We start from the raw sequence: 7,378 nt of genomic DNA, 5'->3' as shown, positions 1-7,378 counted from the left end.
AGAGAGAGAGAGAGAGAGAGAGAGAGAGAGAGAGAGAGAGAGAGAGAGAGAGAAGAGAGAAGAGAGAAGAGAGAAGGGAAAGAAGAGTGATGAAGCAAAAGCGGAAGAGGGAGAAGAGGATGAGGAAGAGGAGGAGAAGAAGAAGGAAGAGGAGGAGAAAAAGGAAAAGAAGGAGGAGAAAGATAGGGGGAGGGAAAGATAGAAAGTCCTACAACACTTTAGATTCTTAAGCACAGATTCATGCTAAAAGTTGTCTGTGTCAAGAATTTAGTAAGTAGAACAAGCCATGATTAAAATGAGATAGCTTCTGTTCTGAGCATGAAAATCTTTCCCACTCACTACTAAAAATATATCCCAATGCAGATAAAATAGAAGAAATGAGCAGTAAGCAAAAATAGCTGTCCCCTGAGACAGTTCTCTTCTTAATTGCCATATAGAATTTCAAGACATCAAAATGCTGCAGTTTTACTAGTATGTTTTGAGAAAGAAGTCACAGAATCACTTTTTATATTATTTTTTTCTCAGAAAAAGAGGCAGGGAACAAGTGCACACCACTACAGTGGTATGTGAAAGACTTTATCGAGTCTTTCTTGGGACATAGGACATGGAGATCTTCAGTACTGAAAGATATATCATATTTACAGAGCTTGCTTATTAAATTTAATCATTGACAATTCCAGACAAGTATATAATACAATCTAATTACACTCACCCTCTTCATGGTGTGTGTGTGTTGAGAAAAAAAATACTCTAAACTACTTTACTTTCTATTTAACAAGAACAGGTACTGAAAATATTTATTGTATATACACTACACATCAAATGCTGAGAGTGGTTAATGTAATGCTCATTTTATTAAACAAGAAACTAACACTAAGGTAAAATAGATGCTTGGACCACTCAGAGCTCCAGCAAGGTGTAAGCGCAAACATATGTGATAGCAAAGTTCTGGGCTTTTCAGCATGCAGACCAAGGCAACCAGTGGGAAGGTATGGTAGTCTGAATGAGAACAACCCCCATAGATACATATATTTTAATGCATGATCTCCAGTTGACAAAACTCTTTGGGAAGGATAAGGAGGTATGGCCATATGGGAGAAGATGTGTCACAAGAGGCAGGTTTTGAAGTTTCTCTATTTAAGTAAATAAAGCCATGTCTTAAAGTCACATGCTCTATGAAACGGCTCTGTGCATGATCTGATCATTTTCTCCAAGTATCATAGAAGAGGAAACACTGTGATAAACTTTTGAAACAGACTCTGAAACAGCAAGAGTCTGACAAGGTCACCAAAATTTATAAACAGCAACAGTGAACTTGTGTGCTCTGCCTAGGATCATACCACGAACTGTGTGACATCACGTTAGGATCTGACTTTGTGAAAAGTCATTAAGAATTAATTAATTAATTAATTAACTCCCCACAACTCCTCAGAGTGCACTCTTCTTAACTCAGATTACTTTTGAAGGCTGTGTAGCCATCAGCACTTACCCACTGCTGAGCAATGAACAGTGAGTTAAAATGAACCATAGGAGCTCCTTGCTTCCACCTTCCACAAGGAAGGCAGTGAGCCCTGGTGCCTACTGAGGACATGCTTAATATTTTTTGACAGCTTCATAAATGCATATCTGAATTTTGATCATTTTACCCCATGTTATCTTGTCTCATCTCTCTGCCTTTTCCAATGAAACTTTTCTTCTTCACAAGCCCAGAAGGATTGTTTCCTAGAGAACCCTGGGCTCAATTCTCCTGAAGCTATCACAGAATCAAAAAAATTTTTTTTTACTACCTGGAGTCTGTGCCTCTCCCTAGCACCTTCCACAGAGCCCCCTTTACATCCTTGTTCCTCAGTGTATAGATCAGAGGGTTGAGCATGGGGGTAACTATAGTATAAAAAAGGGCCACAAACTTTCCCTCATTCTCAGAATAACTGTCATTTGGTTACAAGTATGTGTAGATGGTTGAGCCATAAAACATAGAAACTACAAGGAGGTGTGATCCACATGTCCCAAAAGCTTTTCTGCGACCAGATGTTGACTTGACCTTCAATATAGCCCTGGCAATATGTGCATATGATCCTAGAATCAGTGTTGCTGGGAATACCAAGATTATGGCTCTCGCCACAAACATCTTGGCCTCTGTTCCAGCTGTATCCTTGCAAGCCAACTTGAGGAAGACAGGCATCTCACAGAAGTGATTCAGTCGATACCTGCAGAGAGGCATGGCCATCATGAGACCTGTCTGGATCAGAGAGTTCACGAGGCCTGCTACCCAAGAAGAAATAGCTAAAGCCTGGCACAGAAGAGGGTGCATAATGGTTGTGTAGTGTAGTGGACGACATACAGCCGCATAGCGGTCAAAGGCCATCACCACTAGAAGCATACTCTCTGTAGAGCCCAGGGCAAGGACACTGAACAGCTGGGCCACACACCTTCCATAGGTGATGGTATGATCCTGTGCCTCAATATTGATGAGAAGCTGGGGCACAGTGCTCGTGGTGTAGCAGAGGTCCAGGAAGGAGAGGTGGGAGAGGAAGAAGTACATGGGGGTGTGCAGTCGAAGGTCCAGTTGTGACAGAGCGATGATGGTGGTGTTGCCAAAGAGAGTTAAGGAGTAGAAAATCAAAACATAGATAAAAAGAATGAGTTCTAATTGAGGCCAGTCTGAAAAGCCCACCAAAATGAAGCCTTTACCCAAACTGGCATTAAAGCTTCCCATAGCCTCTGACCTGCACTGTAGCAGAAGACAATTCAATGCATCCGATGAAGAAAATGGATTAAGGCTGTTCAGAGTCTTCTTCAAGCAATCCTAAATCATCTGTTTTATTATTCAATTCTATTTTATCCAGTGTTTCATTCCTATCTTCTCTTCTATAGACTGAACATCTCTGGATTAGGAATAATGTTTCTTTTCTTTGGAACATTATAGCTCAGCTATTTGTTCCAAGACTTTGACCTGGCAGTTCTTCTGTCTTGCAGATCATAACTTTCTTGTTCAAAAGTAAAGAAGATCTTTGAAATTCCAAGGTCTACATACATACCATAGCATTCTATGTTGTTAGCTTTTATTCCTTCTTTTAATCTAGTTGTTAGCTTGTTGCAGATCTGAATCCAGGCTCGGGCAGATGGCAATCACAATGTTGACCCCTGGGTCCTCCTCGGCCTCCTTCTGCACCATGGATATTGTCAGTTTACCCATCCTGGAGTCCCACTCACAGCCACTGCCATCTGCCACAGAACACTGAGAAGTAGTTTCATTTCACTGGGGAAGGAAATAGCAAGAAATATGTCCCTTGTGATAAGTAAGAAGAATGCCCCTCCTTGAACCTGGTTCTTCAAATAAAAACGTCTATATAATTCAGCTCCACAAAAAGATCTTTTCCTATTCTCTATCCAAACCTTCTTTAAACTATTTCTTGCTAGCTCCTTCTGTTCATTTGATGACATCCACGCTACATATGTCTGTCTTGCTAGGAGCAACTGGAGCAGAAGACAAGCCAAATATAAAAATAAAAACTAATGTTTATCACAAAAAATAATAAATAGTGAATAAATATTGTCACTGCCTTTTTGGTACTGAGGGTGACAAATGAGCACTACCTTCATTTAAGATACACCATGGCTATTGAAATGTGCTTTTACCATTTTATCTTATAAAAATAAGATTTCTCTAAGCCTGCAGATTAATTGCTGACGTACTGGTAAATGATGGAAGTACGATAGACAAACTACCACTCTCCTCAAGAGGTGGAGGCTTCTCAAAAACACAGGAATATGATTATATGAACATGCCAAAGAGAGAGAAAAACAGAGATGAGACTCCAAAGTCTAGCCTATGATTAGTATGAAACGCCTTTGCATACTTAACTAGTTCCTTTTTCTGTCAAGTTTAACAAACCAGAATAATGTCATCAGTGGTCAATGCTGAACTCAAAGCAGTATCATATTCCCACAGATCAACTCTATCAGGGGTCAGCTGTGCCTTCTGCTCTGAAGTATATGCTTCTGTGAGTCTTGGCTTATATACCTGTAAAAAATATGGTAATAATAACTTGATCCAAGCATTGTGGCTATGGTTACATGAAATATCATATCATGTATACTGCAAAATTTTTGTTTGTTCTCACTGTTAATGCTGTTCTGCCTTCAGCACTTAACAGTTAACTCATGCAAATGAGACTGCATAACTCACTCACAATTGTATGTCCACCACTCATTTCAGTAGCTCGAAAATAACTATCAAAGAAAATTATTGCCTGCCTGCCTGACTGACTGACTGAGTAAATGAATGAATGTGTGTTGAATGAATGAATGAGTGTATAAATGAATGAGTGTGTGCCTTTGTAACCCTGGCAACATGTCTGTTGTACATGGATGTTCCAGAAATCTGGACTGTTCTTCACTTATTAGCACAGGGTTTTTATTCACTCCTACTGTATCCTTCTATACAAGATTTTATATCATGACATGTAGAAATAAATAACAGATTTTCTTTTATATTTCCATTTTAAAATTTTGTGTGATTGGGTGTTTTGTCTGCATCTATGTCTGGGCACCCTATGTATACCTGGTGGCCACAGAGCCCAGAAGGGGACATTGAATCTCCTAGGACCAGAACTACAGATAATTGTGACCCGCTAGGTGGGTGTTAGGAGTAGGACCTAGGTCCTCTGGAAAAACAGAAAGTTCACTTAACCATGAGCAGTGATCCAACATGATAAAACTCAGAGCTTGATCTCACTGATGTTCATTTTAACTAATGAAAAGTTTAGATAATTCTGAAGCAGGGGCATGAAGCTGAATTTTCAACAGTTGTTGTTTCCAAGATAGATGTTAGACCCAGGGCAGGGCTGGCAATACCCGTGAGCAACCAGGAGCTGAGCAGGCAGAATCAGAAACTTATAGGCTCCAAACCCTAAAAAAAAAAAAAAAAAAAAAAAAAAGGTGCTTAGGCTTTAAAAAGTAGCCAGCCTTATAGCTTCTGGGATACAAATAGGGGGTGGGAAGGACCAAGAAGCCATCTTCAACTGATAGCCACCAGCAAATGAAAATTTAGTTTTTTCCAAGGGTGTCACAGTGGGGGGGAAAAAACTATATGACCAGCAGTAGATGACTGACAGGAAATGAACTTGACAGCATATTAGGAGGCTCCCTGCCTCACAATGTTTTGTTAGGGCATTTTAAAATCTTATTTTTATTTTTATATTATTAGATGATTACATATTTATTCATAGCTTTTTATCCTATAGGTCCTCTGCATGTATATATTATGACTTCCAGGTTAGTGCTTTTAAGGGATTCCTGAGTGTGTAAATGGGAAGGTTTCTGTGTCTGTATCAGTATATTGTGCCTTTTCTTGGGCTCTTCTATTTCTGCTGTTTTTACTGTTCTATTCTGATGTGTTAGTTTTTGTTTTCTCTTATTATACATCATACTCTATTATTATCCTTGAGAAGCCTGTTTGTTTGCTATTGAGAGACAAAAAGGGGGTGGGATGAGGGTGGGGAGAAGCTCATAGGAGTAGAAGGAGAGAAAATCATAATCAGGAAGTATGATGTGTGGAAAAAATAAAAGGGGAAAATACAACTCATGACTACAGATCGTGTGACTGGAAGCTTAGTGCTCTGGGCTTTCACCACCAGTGGCCAGGAGGGAATTCTGACAGCAGCCACCAAGAGGATGTCCTCTGCTCAAGAAAGCTAGGGACCAGGGAAGGTCTAACAGCTGTCTATTGGGGATTTTAACTTCCCCGGCATCCAACATCTTCCCTATTTAAAATAAAAACAAACGTAAATGTCTGTTTACTACATATATGCAAGGAACACTAAATAAACCCAGTAGAGTGCATGTATGTGTGTAAAAAGAATTTAAAAAGGAGAGGTCATGAGTTTGAGAGGGAGTGTGGGTATGGAAGAAGTCAGGGTAGAAGGGGAGATGGAAATGATATAACCACACTACCTGCTTATGAAAATCTCCAAAAATCCAAATTTACAGTAAGAAATTAGGTTTTTTTAAGTATGTGTGTTTACAATTGAGGCTTATTGTTAACATTAACAGCACTTTAGTCTTTGTCTCAGTCACAGTTGGATAATTTTAATAATGGTGGATACAGAAGTTGCAAAACTTTTAACTAGGTCACATGAATGTAGATGACAATCCCTAATAACCAAATTAACTCTAAGAGAAAAAAAAAGTCAGATGTGTCACACTTCCAAGTACATTACAGAGAAACAGTAATTTTAAAAACAGTAAAGAACATAGAGAGCATTGGGAGGGAAGAGAGAGCCAGACACAAATCTGAATGCACACAGCCAACTGCTGTTCTAAGGGCGGCAGGAGAACACAACAAATGCAGGAGAGTCTCTCATGTAAGCAGTACTGGGAGAGATGCATTTACACAGCAAAGACAAGACTACCACTGTTGAACACCCTACACAAAACTCAGCTCAACAATGACAAAGGAGGCAGCAGCCCTTGAAAAATATCATGGAGCCAACTGAGGGACACTGTGTAAGTGGAATAAGTGGTCAGAATTGGAAACACAACTTGTATAACCTCAATGGTCCATCAGTCCGCCTTTCTACACATACCATCATTGTCTCTTGCCTACAGCATTGCATAATGAAGAGAAATCACACTATATTCACTCTATCCCATAAGCATTTAGGGTAATATTCAAGACTCCTTTATGAAATATTTAATAATAACACACCAATATTTTATAATATAAGACCAGGAAAGATGAGTCTAGCCACCTTAATAACAATTCAAAGTCTTAACAAATAAATTATAGTTTATAATCTGACTTCCAACATAGAACCCTACCTCCAAGTAAGGATGCTTTCCCATCCTCTGCCTCTCTAATAAACAGTTCCTCATTTACTTTGATCATCTCAGACCATGGCTCAGTCTCTGTTGCCTGCTTCTGGTGTCTACAATTGGCTTTGCATCTTAGATCCTAGGCATCCAAGAAATTGACTTTCAGAAGGAATCATGAATTCAGGGTATCTCACCCAGTCAGTACTCACCACAGCTTTGGAAAGAAAACAGTTGTGTTGACTTTCCCCAATCCTGCTGGTTTCTGGATTATATGAAACCCAGGACACACTGGTGTCATCTAGAAGTGTGTGAGATAAACCTGTTTCTCTTTGGTGCCAACTGCATCTGTGGTACTGAAGACTGAACCTCAGCTCTATGTTCCTGGATAAATCATGTTTTTTTTTTTTTATGCCACCAACCCTAGCAGGCTCACCTGCTGAGGGCTATAACTAAGGGGAAGGGGAGAGCCTGTACTTTTCTCTGGCTCATCTCCATAATCAACTCAACCTAGAGCTGGTTTATCATCCAATCTGACCTTAGGGCAGACTGCACTATGTTTGCC

At 39.7% G+C, this 7,378-nt stretch overlaps 1 pseudogene; it reads right to left on the bottom strand.

Annotated features, from left to right (window-relative positions):
• Positions 1 to 1,783: 1,783 nt before the first annotated feature.
• LOC110305559 lies at positions 1,784 to 2,716 on the bottom strand (annotated as a pseudogene).
• Between the last annotated feature and the right edge of the window lie 4,662 nt (positions 2,717 to 7,378).

This window comes from Mus caroli, chromosome 11 (assembly GCF_900094665.2).
Source record: "Mus caroli chromosome 11, CAROLI_EIJ_v1.1, whole genome shotgun sequence".
Lineage (NCBI taxonomy): Eukaryota > Metazoa > Chordata > Mammalia > Rodentia > Muridae > Mus > Mus caroli.
Note: the sequence above shows the minus strand (reverse complement) of the source record. Positions and strands in the feature narration are given on the sequence as shown.